The sequence below is a fragment of the Lacerta agilis genome, chromosome 8 (assembly GCF_009819535.1).
Source record: "Lacerta agilis isolate rLacAgi1 chromosome 8, rLacAgi1.pri, whole genome shotgun sequence".
NCBI lineage: Eukaryota > Metazoa > Chordata > Lepidosauria > Squamata > Lacertidae > Lacerta > Lacerta agilis.
The window spans coordinates 22,509,670-22,528,992 of NC_046319.1; the positions used below are offsets into that span (position 1 = coordinate 22,509,670).

The 19,323-nt window shown below is 49.7% G+C and overlaps 1 protein-coding gene across 4 annotated transcripts in view; it reads right to left on the bottom strand.

Moving 5' to 3' along the window:
* CAMTA1 (calmodulin binding transcription activator 1) overlaps window positions 1-19,323 on the bottom strand; it is a 653,161-nt gene that overhangs the window by 65,953 nt on the left and 567,885 nt on the right. The window lies entirely within an intron of this gene.

A 19,323-nucleotide genomic window follows, 5' to 3' on the forward strand; every position in this document is an offset into this window, starting at 1 on the left:
CCCCCGGAATTCTAAGGCCCTGCCCCCACAAAAAATAAATTAACAAATCAGCGCAGTACAGTATTGAAGCCAGCGGCTGAAATCAGTGCCATTATGAGAGAAGTTAGAAGTCGACCATCTTAATTCAAAATGGCGCCCAGATGAGAATTGCTCCTTGATCTCAGGAACAATCATAAAACTTTTGGTCACAGTATCTAAAGAGGTGTCCAAATACAGAGTAGGCCGTCAAACAGCTTCCCGGAATATACAGTAGATCAGAGTTCTTCAACCTTTTTGAGTCCAAGACTCCCTTGACCAACTACATTCTTTCTGCGGCACCTGAGGAGCCCAGTTATGTCACCCCTTGCCTGCAGAGCTGACAACATCTCACCCCTTTTCAAACACCTTCCCTTGTGGAGTGTCCCCTTAGCCTCCTCTCCCTTTTCCTTGGGAGTCCTCTGGACAGCCGCTGCTGGTCTCTGAACTGCCCCCTCCCCGCCCCAAAGAGAGATGCCTCCTCACACTGCCCCACAGGGGTCAGGGACTTGTCTGGCCATTCCCAACAGCAAGGGCTGGTGGACTGGCTGGCTGGGCTCCCTTGCCCGCTTGCTTGCTTACTCCAAGGCAGCCTCAGCTCCTGGCAACCAGCACCCCCTGACCAGCCCCAGAGGCACCATTCACCTGGGCAACTTGTAGCCACGGCTGCTGCAACAAACAGCTGTGCAAGCCTTTGGGAGACAGAGATGTGAGAGGGCATCAGAGGAGGAAGGGAAAGAAAGAGGGACAGAGGCCAGTGTCGCTCGCGGCACCCCTGACCATCTCTCAAGGCACCCCAGGGTGCCATGGCACATTGCTTGAAAACCACTGCAGTAGATGATGATACCTTCCGGTTGATAAAAGCTCAAAAGGAGGTTTGCAACAAAAGCCAACAACATTAAATGACAAAACCACTTCAGTTCCATTCCCCCCATTTCTGCATTAATTCGCAAAGAAGTTACGCACACAAATTTACGCATGCACACAAACTTATGCACCGTCTTGTACTCCTTTCTCCTCATGAATGCGTTTTGGCAAATATATATGCACTTTTGCAAGAACACCCCCTAACATATGGTGGTTTTCTATGCTATTTTGGGGAGTATATGCATTTCCGTGCTGCCTCACAACATTCAACGAGGTTGCCAGAGGATGGTTGTGTGTCGGTTGGTGTATCTGTTTGGAAACTGTGGGAGCAGGAGGTTCGTGTTAAAATGCAAATGGGGCATGGATTTGCTCCCCATCCCTGAGTTCCCTTTTCTCATCCTCAAACCACTGTCAATCGAACGTGGCGTCCTGTCCGTTCTGGAGGCTGCTCCCTCCTGATTCTCCTGAGAAAGCCTATCCGTTGCTTCAAGGCTTACTCTGGGCTTGGCTGTATCCCAGGCTTTGGGCTCCACATTAAGAACTTTGCTGCCTGTATGGAAAGTTCCTTGGGGTTCTGCCCCAAAGAACCCCAAGGAACCAGTGGACCCACAGAAGGCATCTCCAGCTGGTAGTGCTTGGCTTCAAGCCAGGTGGCAATAATTTATTGCACCTGTGAGACTAGTTTGGTCCCGGGATGCAAATGTGAGTTCCAGAAGGGGACGTCTACCCCTTTCCTCTGAGCTCAGGACTTCCTGCAATTGCTAGGGCTGTGTACCCTTGCAGGGCAGTTTGTGCTCCTTTCCCTCAAGAAATAAACAATAAAGCAACAGTATGAAAAACCAGGCTGCAATATAAAGAGCAGCAGATTCAAGGACTCCATAAAACAAAACAAAAAAGTTTTCACCTGGCACTGGAAAGAGGTCAGAGGACATGACCAAGGGGGGGGTGAGGACCACAACTGGGCCCAATGAACAGTCATCACCTGCCCACCTCTAGACAAGGGGGTGGGCAGTCTGTAAGGGCACCCATGGGTGTGGTGGTGGGAAAGAGGTGCTGTTTCCCCCTAGGGGGACGCCTGCCTGAGGCAGACTAGGTGGGGCCCAATATGTTTAAATATAAGAAAGGGTTAGTGGCAAACAGCTTATTCATAGCAATCCAAGTTTCATTCATCTTTGTTTTAAAATATATAGATTGCACAAAGGAAGAATCCAGGTTTTACCACCGTAACCAAGGTGACTTCATTCATATGTGACAAATCCGCTCCACCTCCTTGTGGGGAGGAGTTGCGGTGGACCGCAGAGCCGCTCTCCCCACTTCCTGTGGGCGGGGGACTTTGTCCCTCGCTGCTCGGAGGAGTCCCCGGCCGCGTCAGCAGGCAACCGGCCAATCAGCCGGCTGGGGGCGTGGCCGGGGGCTCCCTTTCAAAAGGAGAGGCGCGAGCCGAGAGACCTCCTTTCGGCTCAAGGTTACATCCATGGCAGCTCCGGAATTTAAACAGGCCTGTGACTTATTCCGTCTTGTTATTTCTTTCCTTTTTAGATTCAGAGTGCATTGAGATCTGGATTGTGGGCTGCAGTATCGTGCACTGGGCCCGGGTGAGGGCAATTGCCAGTGGCTTGTGGTGCCAGCTGGGTTTTCCTGCACACATCCATATTGTTTGGATTTTGAGGCGTGGGATGCGGTGGAAGATGTTGCCAATTGTGACGGCCAGGGCTGAGGCATAAGCCCCCCCCCCAACCAACGCTTTGGTTTTGCACCTGGGAGAAAACTGTTGGCCGAGTCGAAAAGGCCTGGACTTGCTCACGAACATCAAAAGGACTTGGGCTTTATGTCAATGAACTCTCCAAAATGACTCTTATTTGATTGCAGCTTCTGGAGAGACGCATTTGCCTGGTAGTAGTTCCTCAGCTGCAGCAGATCATACCCAAAAAATGCTTGAATCATTCAGTGGCACAGAAGGTGCACATGCTGGGTGGCCGGTTGATTCTGCATCCCACTATACCTTACAGCAAGATGGCATTGTTTTGAGATGATGGCTTACACACTATACTTTACAGCAAGATGGCATTGTTTTGAGATGATGGCTTACACCTTTCTGAATGAGGAAAATGACTTTTGGCTGGCCGATATAGCGGAGGGATTGAAGTATTGGTTGCAGCTGTGAGGGTATGTGGCGGCGAGCCCCTTTCGGGACTCTTGTGGCGGTTAGGCATTGAGTGACCTAATGTTGGGGGAGGGGAGGCCTGGCCATCGCCTGCCCCTCCAAGCTTAAGGGTAGTCCGTTAAAGGAATCCGGGGGTGTGGGATCTTGTCCGAAGCCCGGGGCGGGGCTAGGGCCATGCCACGACCCCATTGGAACCCAAGGGGAACTCGAGTTGGTCTGAATCGACGGGGCTCCCCTTATCAGTGGTTTACCCTTACTGGACTTCCTGCTCTGCGGGCAGGAGTCAGATATAGTCAGGTCCACTCAATGCCTAAGCCAATACCGCTCACATGCTGTAACCAATAAAGTTGTGGCCAAATTTTTACCCAATCACATTAACCTTATATTCTGTGTCCTGGTGTTTTTATTTCATCCCTGGGAGGGCGGCTTTGGGGTCTCGACACGCAAATCCGCTCCACCTCCTTGTGGGGAGGAGTTGCGGTGGACCGCAGAGCCGCTCTCCCCACTTCCTGTGGGCGGGGGACTTTGTCCCTCGCTGCTCGGAGGAGTCCCCGGCCGCGTCAGCAGGCAACCGGCCAATCAGCCGGCTGGGGGCGTGGCCGGGGGCTCCCTTTCAAAAGGAGAGGCGCGAGCCGAGAGACCTCCTTTCGGCTCGCTTCCTCGGATCTCCCACCCTCCCTCCCTTCCCTGTAGGCAGGTTTCACCCTATGGCCTTGCTTTGGACTTCGGTTGGTCGCCTGCCCTTGTCGGGGGCCTGGTAGGAATTTTTCCACTTGGCAGATTGGCTGGGCCATTTGGTTTTCGCCTACCACTTAGCAATCGTCACAACTTTGTAAGGTGGCGGTTAGGCATTGAGTGACCTAATGTTGGGGGAGGGGAGGCCTGGCCATCGCCTGCCCCTCCAAGCTTAAGGGTAGTCCGTTAAAGGAATCCGGGGGTGTGGGATCTTGTCCGAAGCCCGGGGCGGGGCTAGGGCCATGCCACGACCCCATTGGAACCCAAGGGGAACTCGAGTTGGTCTGAATCGACGGGGCTCCCCTTATCAGTGGTTTACCCTTACTGGACTTCCTGCTCTGCGGGCAGGAGTCAGATATAGTCAGGTCCACTCAATGCCTAAGCCAATACCGCTCACATGCTGTAACCAATAAAGTTGTGGCCAAATTTTTACCCAATCACATTAACCTTATATTCTGTGTCCTGGTGTTTTTATTTCATCCCTGGGAGGGCGGCTTTGGGGTCTCGACACGCAAACCTGTTCTAGAGAGGCTGGACGTTTTCAAAAGGCAGTGACTGAACATGGCACGAGAGGCGTTTTGACGGGCTCTTCCCTTGTAAGGTGAAGCAAAAGGAAAGTTTTTTTTTTTAAAGCCTGAGAAGGTCAGCTTGGATGGGTGCGAAAAGGACAACGGCCACTGAAATCTCAGAAGCTGGTGGGGTGGGCAGGCGGAAGGTAGTTTCTGGCACTGAATTATGTAAAACAGGAAAAGTGGCAGGACGAGTTATGCATGGGAAGGGAGGAATTGTGCAAATGGGCTCCGTTTGTATATTCCAGGCAGGATTGGTCATGCGCAGCTTTTCCTGGAGCAGAATCTGGGTGTGTCTGAGCAGCCACCCAGCACCCCTAGCCCAGAGGGGAGAGGAGAACAGGGAGGAAGACTGGCATCCTCAGACATTTGCAGGACCTCAGTATACTCCTAGAACTGGGGGCCAGAGAGCTGGCAGCAACCACAGAAAGTCTGGTCCCGCCGCAACAAACTTTCCGACAAAGAAACTTCTTCCACTTGGATGGTGGATAAATGAATAATCTTAAGAACAACAAGGCAACCAGGAAAGAGCCCCCACGACAGACAACAACGAGATTGAAAACTTGATTCCTCTCCCTGAAGTCATTTGCTCCTAAATTCCACAAACTTTAATGACTGCTCTGGAATTATTTATAAAAATAAATAGGATAATGGTGTAATTAAAACTCTAATGTTTCATTAATGTTGCTAGAGCAGGGCTTGGGAGGGGGATGGGGGGGGATCTGTGTCTGCACCAAGCAGCTCACCCCCCCCCTCCCCGCCCGACCTCGCCAAAAGGGAGTCGCTTTGCTGCTGGTGGAAGGTAGCAGACCAGCAAATCAGCTCCCACACTAACGAGCATTTCTTCACTAATGAAAAAGATGCCGCCAGGCAATTAACTGCTTGTCCTTCAGATGGTTTAAACACACACCGGGGGCCTGAACTATAGGCTGAGACCAAGGACAGCAGGGGGAAAAGCCCTCTTTGCCGCAAGTGAGTGGGGGCACAGGCAGGAACTGAGAGGGCGCCGGCCTTCCTCCCCGCAGAAACTATCAAGGAAAAGCACACTCTGGAGTTGCTTCTCCTCCCAGATGGGGGAAGAGGACATTGAAGGCAAGCAATTAGGAAGCAAATCACTTCATCTTCCTGCCCTGAAGGAGGGTGCCTTAAACGTGCATTTGGGTGGTGTGATTCAACTCTCAATTCAGGACAAGGAGAGGGGCCTGATCCAGCCCTCCGTGAACACCCCTGCCCCTGTCAATTGGATGCAGCCTGCAGAATGGCCAGGAGGACCAGGAAGCATTAGAAAGAACTTTCTGGTGGCGAGAGTTGTTTGACAGTGGAAGAGACTTCCTTGGAAGGTGGTGAACTCTCCTTCATGGGCCGTTAAAAAACCTAGTTTGTGTGTAAAAAACCTCCATTCTTTAGCTGTGGTTCCTGCATTGCAGGGGGTTGGACTGGGTGACCCTCGGGATCCCTTTTAGCTCGACAGTTCTATGATTCCATGATTCCCCTCTAGAAGCTTGCCTGGCCCCCAGAGCAGGACCCTCCAGCTGCTTCCAGCAACTGGCCTCAGATGCCCACTTTAGGATGCCTTGTGAGAAGGTGGTTTGAACTCCTCATGGCTCAGTCCCCTTTCCAGGCAGAGGCTTTAGATGTGAAATATCTGAGTGGGGAGGTAGAGGCCTCTTCTCCTGCCGCAAGTGTGCTTGCAATCAGATGTGATGATGCAGTTGGGGCCCTTATTGCACCCTGCAATGCACTCAGGCAGCAGTTGGACACACTGTAGATGCTGAGCTTCGAGATTCATAGAATCATAGAACTGTAGAGTTGGAAGTGACCCCCTTGTGGGTCATCTAGTCCAACCTCCTGCAATGCAGGAATCTCAGCTAAAGCATCCGTGACAGATGGCCATCCAGCCTCTACTTAAAAATGTCCAAGGAAGGAGAGTCCACCACCTTCCAAGGTTATAGGGCAATTATCGCCCCCCCCATCTTAATCCAAAGAGGAGAAACAACCTCTTGACCTTTCAATCAGTAGAGGACAGCAGATCCAGCAATCAGCAGAGCCTCCAGCCATGCGTCCAGAGGGGGAAGGCGGTGTAGGGCGGCCACAGGCAATTCAGCTTGCTTGAGGAAAGGGAAGTGGTACCTATGGGTGTCCAATACTGACCTTAAGCTGGAGGAGAAGAGGACCTTTCAATCTGGACCCTCGAAGCTGCTAGCACAGCCTCAGGAAGAGACGTGCTGCCTCTCCTGATCCTCAGTTTCAAGGATGTTTATCCTCTGTAGTTTTTATCCAGCCCTTATTTGAAGGGCTTTGGAAGGGCATCTGGTGGGAATTTTGCCTCCTAACAGACCCATAAAGTGAGCAAATCAACCCAATGCTCGGGGGGGGGGGGGAGGCAATCACTAACCCAGCGTTTAGAAAAAGCAATCGGGAAAGTTCCCAAAGGCAAAGAGAACTCCTCATCTCCTTTCTCACTTCCATTCGTTTTACTATAATGGGAGTTATTAGAAATGTATCATATTTATTGTCCTGTTATTGTGAATTAATACTGCCCTGGATGCAGGTATTTCAAGGAGGCTGCGGAACGGCTCACCCCAATCGGCTTTTATGATCGCTGAAACGCATCCTCCCGCCTTCCTCATCATGCAGAGTCCTTCGCTCACCCCACCTTGATGACCTAGGCAAACTTCATAAATGGGGCCAGGGTGCCCAATCAAAGCAAGCCCCGTCATCTTTGAACTCTTTATTTACCTGATGCCGAGGGCTTGGAGCGGAGTGCAGTTTTTAAAAATAGAACTCACTACGGATGTTAGTTAAATATCAAGCTATATAACATCTCCTTCTTGGGAGCAGCTCTGACTGCTAAATGCCAGCCCAGATAGAGAGGCAAGAGTCACTGGGTAAGTTCAGTTTCCCTACCCAATCTTGAGCGGAATACTTCTGCAGAAAATTGAGCTGCCGGTTCGGATTTCCCCTGCTTCCACACTGCATGTCAACCCCTCTCTTTTAGTTAAAGCTCTGCTGCTTTGTCAACCACCCTCACCCCCTCCCACACCTGCCACCGTCATACTGAGGCAGCAACTCTGTTCCCAGTTACCTTAGGAGTGAGGCCCACTGATGTCAGTGGGGCACAAGAACATCAGAATGTCTTGCTGGATCAGGCCAATGGCCCATCTAGTCCAGCATCCTGTTCTCATGGTGGCCAACCAGATGGCTGTGGGAAACCAGGGAGCAGAACATTGAGCACAAGAGCCCTATGGTATTCGGAAGCACCGCTGTGGAGGCAGGGCATAGTCACTGTGGCTAGCAGCGTCTCAATGCGATCTGCTCATGCTTGGAAAGTGTGTCTGTGCACATGCTCTCATTGACCCAGGGGGAGAACACGGCTCAAGCAGGCAAGCGCTAGAGTTTCAGAGGAGAGATTTTCCTTAGGTCCACCACTGGAGAGGGGAAGGTTGACCCCACTCCCCATAATTAGCAGCCAGGTAATGCTGCTTGCATTGAAAATTTAAAAAAAATCCTGCATGTTGTATTTAATGACACCTGCCATTTGTCCATGAGACACAGCAGGGCAAACAAACAGCAGCTGGAGGCCAGAGCCCTTTGGAAATGTATGCTGAGGATTCAAGGCAGGTCCGAAAGCACTTTAAGAGCCATACATAAAACAAAGGATTAATTTTATCTATTTATTTAAAGGGATTTATCGACCTGCCTAATCAAAAAAGATGACCCTCTAAACCACTCACATAACGGAGCATAAAAATGCGGATCAAATCAACAAACTGTAAAAAAATAAATATACATAATTAAATTATCCAAAAGCACAGAGGAAGTCAACAGAATTTAAAAACAAGCGCACGTAATAAAATTAGATGTCTGGGAAGTCTTCCCTAAACATAAAAAAGTTTTTAAGCAGGTGCTAGAAACAGCACAGAGAAGGTACCAGCCACCGGGTGTCAATGGACAGGGAGTTTCAGAGTGTGACCTGCTGTAGTCGCACTGAGAAACTGATCCATCGTAGATGCAGAGCAAGCATTCTGTGGCCCCTGGCAAAATGGCTGCAGATCAGCCATATATGTATTAAAGTATATCGCCATTCCTTTGAAAGAGAGGCCAAGAGAATTAAAACACAAAATATAAGAATAAAATCCATATCAACAAAACATCCGTTACAACCACAGGTGCCAGGAGATGGTACTACTAGCAGCCAGGAAAATCCAGGGTGAAGAGGGGGTGCTCTCAGTTGCTGGTGGAAGCACCCAAATGTCGGCACCTGTCTGTCTGGTGACTGTCTCTTGGTCACACTGGGATTCCTGTGAAGCACACACTCTGGTCCTCCAGGACTTACACCTCAGGGGCAAGGGGAGCAAGAGATTCCCGTTGCACAATAGTTGGGACACAAGTGGACAGGCTAAGCCACAAGGTGAGGTGATGAACCTGCTCTCTGTCTGATGCAGCCTGGTGTTTGCTACTGGCAGGAACTGCCTGGGAAAGGAGAGGCATTATTCACTCAGACTGGGAGAATATGGGGTGAGGAGGTGGGGAACCTTTTCGGTGCAGTGGGCCAGATTCCTACCAGATCCCAGCTGGCCAGATTTGACCCACCATTCAATCACCTGGCATCACAATGGCATCAGGTGATTGGGTGCTTTGACGTCCCGACTTGGAGACTTCAAAGTGCCCGCGCTGGTCTTGCAAAGAGCCCTGTGTGGTGCTTAAAGCACCCAAGGCTTGGGCTTGACTGCCCATCAGCTGTTGATGACAGAGCCAAAGCTGCTTTCGCTTGCCAAGGCATCATCGGGGCTGCACTTTAAGCTACAAGTCTATGCTCAGAGGCACCTTTACATCACCAAGACTCAACTCTGGCAAGGAAGCACACTTCTGTTTTTCTAAACCTGGTAGTTCCTGACACAAAGAAGATATTTGGCTCCACTTTTGTGTTCTTCCCCTTTTGCTTGGTTGTGCACGATAAGCAGAAACCAGCTCAAGACCTGGTTAAAAATGCAAAAAGCTGTTCCCTTTGATAAAGAGAAATGCAGTGGCAACAGCTGTTTGAGTCGTGGTTGCAGCTTCATCAATGCTAAGTGGTCAATAAATCAAGTTGGCATGGCGTTACGTTTCTTCTGCGGCTGCGTCATTAATCTCGTGCCACTTCTTATGAAAAATGAAGGAGCAAGGGGCTGGGTGATAGTGAAAATGTATACATTATCCAGAAAGTAATAATGGCTTGTAATGGTGCTGTGGACCTCCTGGCACAGGCGCCGGCAGGAAGGCGCATGCGCTAGGCTCTCTTTCGGCTGCGCCAGCCTGTGGAAATTAGGGGAGTAAATCAGCCATTGTTTGTTCCACCAACCCATTTTATTTCCCACATTAACCTCGGTTAAGGAGGAACTTTTTCCCCAGGCCCCAGAGCAAGCAAAGTGCTCCCCCCCCCTAAGTTTTGAAATAAGAAACATAAAACAGAGAGCAAGAGTCACCAGGACACAAGGGCATCTTAGCAAGGCATAAATAAATAACCATGCCAAGGCCGGTGGATTTGACAGCTGCTGGCATGGAAGCAGCAGCGACTGGGGGGGGCAGGGGGGGCGGCCGGTGGCAAGGGAAAGGCATAAGTTCCTGGGTGCCACCTCACCCCTGAGAATTTCAACTCCAAGACCTTTAGGCAGGAAAGGTTCTCCAGTCAAGCATCAACGGAGAGCTAGTAGGAGATAAATTTATTGAGAAAAGAAGGAAGAAAATAGTGCGCCAGCCTCTTTTGTTGGTAACCAAAGCCTGGAAACGGAGCTGGGAAACTGGGCCTGTGCTCACACCAACAGAACCTTTCCATTACATTAAGTAGACTTCTTCAGGGAGCTAAAAAATAATCACTGTTATTACAAAATTGATTAGGAGAATCTACCCTGGCCCTGCAAATAGCTGCCTTCTGTCTCAAATGTTTGCATAGCACCCATTTGTTTCAGGACCCTTATTATCACCACCTACTGGTTGAAACTGTGGTGGGTGGCGCTGTGGTCTAAACCACAGAGCCTAGGGCTTGCTGATCAGAAGGTCAGCGGTTTGAATCCCCGCGATGGGGTGAGCTCCCGTTGCTCGGTCCCTGCTCCTGCCAACCTAGCAGTTCGAAAGCACATCAAAGTACAAGTAGATAAATAGGTACCGCTCTGGTGGGAAGGTAAACAGCGTTTCCGTGCGCTGCTCTGGTTCACCAGAAGCGGCTTAGTCATGCTGGCCACATGACCCGGAAGCTGTACGCCGGCTCCCTCGGCCAGTAAAGTGAGATGAGCGCTGCGACCCCAGAGTCGTCTGCGACTGGACCTAACCGTTAGGGGTCCCTTTACCTTTACCTTTACCTTTACTGGTTGAAATTTAAAAAGGGATAGGACCCATTTCAGTATTTTCTGCTTTCAGGGAAATGCTGAATCTTAATAATGGAGCGATTCCATCCTGGAATCAGGAAATACTACAAGTTATTGTTATGCATGGGCACTCTTTGGACATTTTGAACTCATCAGATTTTGAGATGGCATCTCGCCACATAAACTTTTGTATTCTAAAACATGATTTTTGTGCTTATTGTACTTCTGCCTGCTTGTCTGAATATGCCCCTTGGTATGCAAAACTACCCATTCGGACTCCTTGCCATCACTATGACGCCAGTATTACAAATGCCAAACGGAGAAATGCCTTTGCGGCTCTGAAAGTACCGTCTATGCAGTCTGCTATAGTTGAAGGACGCTATTGTCCGATTCTGTACGAAGAGTCTCTGTCCACGTGGGGTCATCTGCCTTGCTTGCAATCTGCGAGGACTTAAGAGCAGCCTTGCTCAAAGATTTAAAATCTCTCAGCGGAGAGATGGATTGGGTACTTGATTAACTTTTTACTGTGTGACAGACTCTCTTAAACTTCTGAAAAGATACCCAGTTTCATCTTTTAGAGTGGAAATTTTAAGGAGAAAAGTCTGTAGGGATGACAAGCCAATTTCTTCAGGAGAGCAAATTCCTATCCGATGGAATGCCTGGTTTTAATAATTATCTTACCTGTGTAATGCATTTTATTTTGTCTTGTGTATCTTGTTTTTCATAATGGCTTTGGCTACACAAATAAAGAATATTTGTGTCACCCACCACCTTAAGAGCTGCGTTTTGCTACAGCCAAGATTCACATTCCATCCTGGAACCATCCTGCACATGGGCATTGGAGGGAGGACACATAAGAAGCTGCCTTATACTGACTCAGATCCCTGCTCCATCTGGTCCAGTACTGCATACCCTCCAACATTTCTCCAATGGAAATAGGGACGTCCTACCATTCCCTCCTGTTGTCTTTGTCCATGGAGTTTTCTTGACAGGGATACTGGAGTGGCTTGCCAGTTCCTTCTCCAGGTGGATGGAGGGCACAAGGAGAAGGGGACGACAGAGGATGAGATGGTTGGACAGTGTTCTTGAAGCGACTGGCATGAGTTTGGCCAAACTGCGGGAGGCAGTGGAGGATAGGGGTGCCTGGCGTGCTCTGGTCCATGGGGTCATGAAGGGTCGGACACGACTGAATGACTGAACAACAACAACAACCATTCTCTCCAACATTTCACTCATGAAAATATGGATGTCCTAAGTGGGACATTCTGGGATCAAATCAGAAATCAGGATGGCGTCTGTAAATCTGGGACTATCCTTGGAAAACAGCGACACTTGGACCTGGGACCTTCTCCCTGCAGAGCAGGTGCCCTGTCGCTCCAGAAGTACTCCAGAGCGACTGATCATTTGTTTGGCTGACAAAAGCACCATGACAGAGCAGGAGGGGCGAATCCCAGCCCATCTTTTCTCTCCTCGTCCCAGAAATCCAGCTGTTCTCCTCCCAACCTGCGTTTCAGGTGAGCCCGCCTCTCCCTGGAGCTGCCAGCAATGACAGCTTCCCAGGGCGATGTTTATGCCACCTCCGTGGTAATCGCAGAATTGCCCGCATTTGTTTTCAAGAAAATGGGAGCGGCGTGCGCTCCTTTTTAATACCTTTGTATGACAAAAGGAAGCCTAATCACTGGAGTGAGGATGGTGCTGTACATTTTATGACTAAAGGGTTAGAAAGCCGCTGCAGGGCAGGGCTTGGATTAGGAAATCAGAGTTCTGCCTTCTTGTTAGCTGCCTCCTTAATCCTTCTTTATCTCCACGCTCCCTCCAGTCACTCCTGGCATTTGCTGATAACCTGGGAGCTTCCTTCACATCGCAAGCCCCATTTGTGGCAATACCTGCTCACTAACACCATCTGAGTGTCCCAGATGACATGAGCTCCCCCCATTCCCTTCCACAACCTCCCCACAGGACAAGGCAGAAAATCTGCATCCTTGTGCGAAAGCCAAGACAGCTCAGAAGCTTCTCCTCCTTTAGGTGCCAACAAGGGGACATGCCACTCATTTTCAGAGACCTGAAAAGGACGTTTGGGGGGGGGGGGGAGGCAGGTCAGGTCCCAAGATGGGTCTTCTGATTCAGCCACGGGGTGGAGGTGGGGATGTCAAGGCGTGCTGCCTTATTTTTAAAATGCATATCCCATATTTCTTATAAAAGAACTGAAGGTGGGAACAACGTACCAGGATAATCAACGGCACAACTGTCAGTCAATCAATAGCCCCCCAAAGCATTCATAAAGACTAACTCTCCAAAGAAGAGAAGAATTCAAAGACAGTTTTTCCTTCACCTTGCAGGGAGGTTTTGGGCTGCCTGCCCTACTCAAGACTCCTTTCCAGGCAGCATTGTTCAAATGTTTCTTACACAGGGGCAGAATTTTCAGGTGGCCTCCACACAGACCTCAGTAGAAGTTTCCCTTCTTTCTTAACCTCTGTGGGACTGAGTAAAAAGCAAAACAAAAGCCAGTGCAGGGCCCTGAAGGACACACTGAGGCAGAAGGGAGCAGGGGACGGTCACCCTCTTTATTTATAGATGATGCTGAAGTCTGTAGTTATCTGTAGGCTTTGGGGAAGAATGTTTTTTTTTTTTTTGTCCTCATCAGAGGCGGGGGGGGGGGGGGGGGGAGGACTGCAGCAAAGAACACATTTGGACTGGGCTGTTTCTCTGAGTTTAGGAGGATGGCGTCTGGGTTTGCCCATTTCCTGGGGTTCCCAAGCTTCCTCATGCTTCTTTAAAAAATAGATGCAGCTTTGAGGGGTGGTTGAAAATGCTAAGGTGTAGCATAACATTATACAGTGGAACCTCAGTTTCTGAATGTAATCCGTTCTGGAAGACCGTTCTGACTTCCGAAACATTCAAAAAGCGAAACCTGCATTTCCAGAAGCATTTACATCTGGAAAACTCAATACGGAAGCCACGTGGCATGTTTGGCTCCCGAAAAGCATTTGAAAATGGAAGCATTTACTTCTGGGTTTTTGGCGTTCAAAAGCCGAAACATTCAACTTCCGAGACGCTTGGAAACCGAGGTTCCACTGTAGTAGTCTTTTTAGGAATTTTGAAAGAAAGTCATAAAAAAGAGTTTTCTCTGATGGTGCTCAGAGCTGCTGCCCTGATTCAGTCTATAACCGGAGTGTGCTGTTGCTGTTGTTAGGCTTTCACTAGGCTTTCGCTGCTTCAACCCACAGACAGTGCCATAGGTGCCTCTCTGCCCCCTCATCAGGATCTCTTGTGCCCCAGCTTCTCCCTTCCCCACTTCAGCCCATAAGAAGCCAGTAAAACTGGGGGTCAACTTAGCAACCCAAATGCCATTTTCATCAGACAGCAATCTCTGCCTGAGCAGAGATGTCTGCCCTGTCACTGAAACCTCACGTTGGTGGTCTGCAGTGTGGTGGTCTTTCCTAGCAGACCTTGATGCTGACCACACTTGATGCCCCTCCACCAGCCTGGCAGCTCACAGGGACCACCAAGGCCATGCAGACTCCCTTGGCCCCTCAACCTAGTGCAAAAACGCTGCCGCCCTCCGCCCCCTGGCACAGAGCTGACTTTCACTCTTCACCTGGATAAAGAACCCAGGAGATAAGATGACAATGGGAACTCTTTGCCTTTTCTCCCTGTGCACTAATTGAAAAAGGTCTCATTAATCTCTTTGGGGCCCCTCCACCAAATTTGCATAAGGAATCGCTCCAGTGCAAGCTGCTCCTAGATAATGCTGTGCATCATTCCCAGGGAGCCTGCAGCAAAACAGTTTCTATGGGTTTGACTTTGCAATGTGCGTGAGTCGAGCAGCAATAAACACAACTTTTGTGGAGGAAAGGAACTCCACCGAACGCTGGCGAGGCTGAGCCAAAATGTTTCAGGGGGAAATAATTTTTCTGATAAAAAGAATAACCAGACTCCCTATGCAGTTGCAGAGTTTCAGTCCCGCCCCCCACCCCCAGACAATATTGGGTGGCATCTCATCCCTCCCCAGAACAAAAGTGGAGAACATCTTGAGCCTTTTTTTAGTGAAGCCAACCTTCCAAAGACTGGCTGCACAGGTCCCTTCCCCCAAAGACTTACAATTGAAAAAGAGTCCCAAGAGAGAGACAAAGGAAGTGGGATTGTGTGGCGGGGAGGGTGGAGAGGGGGAATGAGACAACATGCAATGGCTGCAGTTACATGCAGTGAGGCTGAGTTCCTGTGGGACGCATTGGGCCTGAGGAGAAGAGGCTTGGGCCAAAGATGAGTTTTAAGCAGGAATTTGAAGGGTCATGCAGAGGGGGTTCTGGCTGGCAGTTCCAGCTACCAGGGAAGAAGGGTGGGAAGATTTGAAGGGGCAGGAGAATTTGAACTATTGAGAGCAGTAGGCGAGTGTGGGTCACAGGCAGGGAAGTATGGGTGGTGATATAAGGGGCAGGGGGCACAAGCCAACAGAAGCAGAGATGTTTGTGCAGCACCTGGGACCAGACAGAAAGCCAGAGCAAGGATTTATGGCTGAGATGATCAGGGGGCTGATTTGGGCAGCAGGGTGTAGGATGGACACAAGAAGACTACAGCAAGGCTACGGAAGGCCAAAGAGAAGGAGACAGCAGTAGTCAAGGCATGAGATGGCCCTGGGCAGCAACCAGATATTTTCCCCGAGGGGAAAGCGAGAAAGGGGCTCAGTTCGGCAATGTCAAAGCAGAAGGGAAGGGCAATGGAGATCAGCCTGATGATGGACTGAGTGTGAGGGGCAAAGGAAAAAGAGGATCTAAGAAAAAGAACAGGGCTGTCCATTGTAGTTAGCCATAGCAGCTTAACTGCCCCATGTTGAGAGGGTGAATACCTCTGAATATCACCTGGGAACAAACAGTAAGGAGGAAATCTGTTACCTCCATGTCCTGGCTCTGGACTTCTCAAGTCTCTCTTGGCTGTACTAGATGGGACTCAGATGGGACTTCTTATGTTCCTAACTGGTTGCCAAATACCTGCCGCCCCTGCCCCATGCCTGCCTTAGCACATGCCCCACTGGGCTGCTTCTCTAGGGCTGTCCGGTCTTTGCCCTACCTAGTGTAGCTCCCAGGATGCAGCCATGGCATTTCTCCATTTGGAGCAGAATACCACCTCCCCCCCCACCCCGCAACACACTCTGCCTTTCAAACAGATGGAGCTCCATTTGCAACTCTCCCATCCCTTCCACCGCTTAGAAATGCCAGTATTATACCGCAAGCCCCCAAGTGGCTCTTTCCCTTCCTTCCCTAGCTAACTCGAGGTTGCGATGGAACAATGGACGCAACAAAACAGGAGATATTTTAATTTCAAAGCCGGGCTGACATTCACCGAGAGCTCTCAAGGTTTATATCAACAGCAGGCGCCGCTGGAAAATTCGGCTTTTCAATTCAGACACTTCCACCTCTTATCAGTCGCAAGCTGAAGGCTCGGCGGCTTCATTAGTGGTATTAATCATTATTATTATTATTATTATTATTATTATTATTATTATTATCCTTTTAAAAAAGTAAAAAAAGAAACCAAGACATTGCTAAGCAGAGAGAACAATAAAATAATAACCATAATAATTAAAAACTTGGAGCTAGAAGTTCAGCCAAGGAACGGAAAGTCAAAGGGACTTTGCCAGTTGTCCCTCTAAAGCAGCTTCTATGTCCCAGCCATGAAGTGGCCATTAAAGAACCACAGAACCGTAGAGTTGGAAGGGGCCACAAGGGTAATCCAGTTCAACCCCTGCAATGTAGGAAGTCTTCCCATGCAGCAGTGGCTCCTTGCTGGACTTGGGAGTGTGCGTTAGAAGCAACAAGGCACCATCTGATATCCATCCATCTATTAATACTCTGTTGCCTTTGCATCTGGATTTTCCATTGAGTCACTGGATCTAAAGCTTCCCACCTCCACTCTAAGGAGATAGTGGGCAGACCTCCTTTCTCTTAAGCACCCTGTCCCTCCAACTGGGGCTTGCAAATGACATGCTAATGAAGACCAGAGCCTCATGCCTGCACCACCCCATCCATGGCAAGGCAGAGCAAGACAGAACAGGACCCTGGACAGCTCCCATTGGCTCCTACTGGCTGTATTAGGGAAGATAGGGTCTCTCAAGCAGAGGCCAGAGTCACCTGTGAGGTTAAGGGGCTGTCAGGCCTTCCTCTCCCAGTGGCTCCTTAGCCCTTGGGAGGATAGCAAGCCCCCTTTAACCAATGGCTGGATCACCGCAATGCACTCTATGCGGGGCTACCCTTGAGGTTGGACCAGAGGATACAGCTGCTGCAGGTTGTGGTGGCTAGGTTGCTTGTGGGGGCAAACTTGCTTGAGGGATTTGCCTTGGCTGCCAATTTGCTACTGGGCCAAGTTCAAGGCTTTGGTGCTAACAACTTAGTCTCTATACAGCTGAGGCAACCAGGTTACTTGAGAGACAGCCTTATCCCTTATATAATACCCAGGAAATTGGTGCACTCTGCAGGAGAGTCTTTCCTACAAGTGCCAAAGATCACTGAAGCCTGCTTCACGATAACTCAAGAGCAGGGCCTTTAGAGTGACTGCCCCTGTTCTGCAGAGCAGAATTACCATCGAGATACAACAGGCACCCACTGTCTTCTGCTTCCTGGAAACAATCACAGGCATTTTCATTCTGATGGAATTTCCCAGCTGGATAAAGGGGTCTTTTGCCACGTGTCTATTTTGGATGGCTTGGGTTTTGTTTTGTTTCTTAAATATAACTGCCGGGGTTGTTTTTTTGTTGTTGCAATTTTAATTTTAGATCACCTTGAGATGCTCATGTGAAGTTAGTGAATGAATGCATGCACTATAGCAAACAACAACAACAACAACAACAACAACAACAACAACTACAACAACAGCCGACTCTGCAGTTGCATGCTTCCCTCATGAAACTAAACCACCTTTTTAGTAATAAGTCTAATCTAACCAACACCACCTGGTGCTGCTGGGCTCTCAACTCCCATCAGCCCCTCTCTCCCAGTGGTCAGGGATACCCTCTTTGTGCTGGAGTCTGCAGCGCTATGCTGGATCTGATTCTCCACCGAGAGGCCTGCTCTGTAGACAGGCTAATGAGTGCCAGGACTGTGAAGGGATGGAGGAAGGATGAAATGGATTTCCAGTTCAAGCCACTGGCTCCAAAGGATCAGGACTAGATGCCACCAGCCTCCTTCCCCAGGCCCAACCTCCACCGCACAGAGGGCCTGTCGACTTCCACGACTTGCAACCTCAAGCGCTGAAGACTCCCGTCATCAAAGAATGGTAAATCCTCCTTTTCATTCGACCATTCAGCTCCTTGAGGAGCCGAGTGCCTGCTAACAGCTGAGATAACCCAGAAATGGAGCGGTAAGTGCCGAACCCAGAGCGGAATGGAGGGCTGATTAAAGTTTAACAAGGGAGCGTTTGAAGTTGGGAGGATGTAAGGGAGGCTGAGCGCAGATCAAAGGTTCCTTTAGGCTTCTGGCATCCACAGAATCCAAAGAAGCATCTGAGAAGGAGCAGGTAACACAGAGGAATAAACAGCTACCTGAAGTCTTTTAGCAAGCCGGGGGAAGAGACATGTAGTCCAATGTGCAGTGGGATAGCCCTTTTGCTGAGCAAACATTCCCCTCTCCAAGAAGGCAGGTAACCCAGAAAAACTCCATCCGCCTGTGCATGATTGCATAGTGCAGAAACAGGTGATAGGATGAAGCCCAGAACTGCCATGGTGAACCCATCTTGTTGAATAGTTTCCAATAGACGCCATGCCTCTGAGGAAGCCCGCAAGTGTTGGGCGTCCAGGTGACAGCTTGTGGCTTGTCCCTCCCATCTAGACAATGCTGCTGCTTGGTGGATTTGCAGCTTCTGGATGGGCATAAAAACATAAGAAAAGCCCTGATGGATCAGGCTGGTGGTCCATCTATTCCAGCATCCTGTTCTCACAGTGGCCGACCAGATGCTTGTGGGAAACCAGCAAGCAGGATACAAGCACAAGAGCATTCTCGCCTTCTGTGGTTTCCAGCAATGGACGGTACCCAAGAGTTCTCACCAATGGCTCCTCATCCACCTGGTGACAAGTGACAAGGTGAAAGCTTCATGCTTCTGCCCTGAGCCTGAAAGGAATGGAGGGGGATGCTCATAACATTTTCAGATGACACCATGTTGGGTGGAGAAGCTAAATGGCATTTATGTGTTGATCAATCAGATTGACAGCAGTGGTGACAGCAGCGCCTTCAAAAAGGACTTTGTGGTTTTAGTGCACCCCATGCTAAGCATGAGTCAGCAGTGCTAGGGGGTGGCTAAAAAGGCTACAGCAATTCTAGGTTGTGTCAAGGAAAGCATAGTGACCAGAGAAGTAACAGCACTGCTCTAGTCTCCAGAGGAGCATGGCAAGGGTGAGGGGCGTGGAGCTCCTGGGTTGTGTTATAGGAAAAAAATAGGGTTTTCTTCTTCTTTTTTCCACAGCCCAACTCCCCAAGGGACTGAGTCCCCTAAGTCCATGATCGGTCAGACATGAATGGGTGGAGGCAAGATCCACAGAAAGCAAGGCAGATCTTTATTTTTCTGTTGCAACAGAGTTCCCTCCCCTCCTGGCAAGGAGGTAAGAGAGACCCAGAACAATGGTGCACAAGCTTTTGAAATT